The sequence below is a fragment of the Myotis lucifugus genome, unplaced genomic scaffold, assembly GCF_000147115.1.
Source record: "Myotis lucifugus unplaced genomic scaffold, Myoluc2.0 scaffold_571, whole genome shotgun sequence".
In the NCBI taxonomy this organism is placed as follows: domain Eukaryota; kingdom Metazoa; phylum Chordata; class Mammalia; order Chiroptera; family Vespertilionidae; genus Myotis; species Myotis lucifugus.
The window spans coordinates 36,908-39,078 of NW_005871619.1; positions in this window are offsets into that span (position 1 = coordinate 36,908).

A 2,171-nucleotide genomic window follows, 5' to 3' on the forward strand; every position below is an offset into this window, starting at 1 on the left:
TAAATTAAAACTATGTAGCCATAATAAAGAGAACTTTGACAAAGGCATCCTTTAATTCCATCAACTTATGGCAGTTTTTGTTTAAATTTTTATATTTCCTCTTCCGGTCCACCTGCATTTCTTACCTCTATAATTATACTACATTTCTTGCTTATATAATTATACTATGCCATAATGTGCATACATAAAATATGCAATTGTTATAGACTGCTTCATTCTCTTAACATTATTCCATATACATAATTTCATCTTTCTATACGCACTTCACAAGTAAATATTAGTGGGTGCGCATTTTATGTAACATGGTTTCCCAGACTATTTTCCTGATCTTGGTTATGTAAGTGGTTTCTGTTTTAATTGCTGTGAACCAAGTGTCTGCAAACCTGTTCACACACATTTGGCTTTTTAACTTATTTATTGAGCACGTGCATTGCACTCAGCAACACATAGCTACGGAGTGTCATTTATGTGAAGAAAAAAAACTCAACATCTAGGACCCCCAAATTAAACAGAGTATTTATAAATGCCACAAAGACCTATTTCACAGACATCTGTGTTTTTATGATTTTCTAAAAACAAGTGCACACCCAATCACATCTTCACAGGACGCCAAAGGGGCCCTAGAGACTTGGAATTCACCGCACGGGGAGCCATGGGGATAACGTTCCCTGAGCACCGATGGCGGAGCGGGCAGTGCTGGGGGGCTAGAGGTGTCACTGCATTGACTCCATGAACAGTTCTGCCAGCTGAGTGTGGGCTCCTCCCTCCGGAAGATAATTTGCAGATTCAGAGGGGTTATCGCTTGACCCAGAATTCAGGACTAAGACGTTAAAAAAATCATCTTTCTGATGAAGATTTCATTTCATGATATGGCTGCCTTGTTCTGCAAAGCCAAATCTTGGGGGAAGCAGAGTGCATGAGCTTTAGAATCCTCCAGATATGGTGTCTTACCTGAACACCCCCCGGCTTTCTCCTGGTCTCTCTCCTGCACTGACCAGGAGTCTGCCTCCTGAGGCCAGGGCTGACTCAGAGCTGGGGAAGCAGAGGGGCCACCATTTGTCCAAAGATGGTGGAGAAAAATGCACTTTATAAAAGTAGTAGTAGTAGATTTACTCAAAGAGAAGACAGGGTGTTCCACAAGCAGTAACTGATAGCTTCCTCTTCCAACGATAACTAACGTTTTTAGCAATGCTCCACAAAGCAGAATATGAAAATTACTAATTAAGAGGTTGGTTCAGATCAGAAGCATGGTTGCGATTTTATATGTGAGTTTTCTAGGAAACTGACATCACCCCAAACACACTGTTAGGAATAAGGTAACTGTCACTCGTCAGGGCTAATTAATTCCACCCAGCTTCTTTTTCTTTTCCCTCCCACATTACTCTTCTGTCAACTGAATATATTCGAATTTATTCTTTTATATCATAAAAGTAGTCCTGTTGCCTGGCCAGGGCACATGTGGCTGAGCGTCGACTTATGAACCAGGAGGTCACAGTTTGATTCCCGGTCAGGTCACAAGCTCAAGTGGCGGGCTCTGTCCCCTGTGTGGGGCGTGCAGGAGGCAGCCGGTCAATGATTATCTCTCATCATTGATGTTTCTCTCTCTCCCTTACTTTGTGAAATCAGTAAATATATAGATAAAGATATAGATATAGATATATAGATATATTTTTAAAAGTAGCCCTGTTAAGAATGAGACTTGAAAAATGTGAATGTATATAAGATATATTTCCAAAGTTAAATGTATATTTCCAAAATTAAATGTTTCCTATTGTCAACCACATTCCAAGAGCCAGCTTGTGAAAGTACTTAAATGACTATGATGAGAAAAATGCAAAATAAATGTTTAATCCTAATAGTTAAAAAGATAATTAACCTCTGGGGATTACCATCACTTCTCCTGACATTTTTTAAAGGTAGTTCATGTTAGTCTTTCTATTTCACACCATTGGGTTTAATAATGGAACATACACTCATTCTCTAAGATACACATCATTTGGCCACAGGCAGAAAAAAAAAAGAAAAAGAAGAAGAAGAAATCACACAAAAATCAAACTATATCCCAACAGCTTTTGTTTCTTCCATCTAAGGGACCATCCATCTGCTTAAATAATAGCACTTCGTTGTACGGAGTGCCGGGCACACTTTAAATACAGTCACATTCGCTCCCC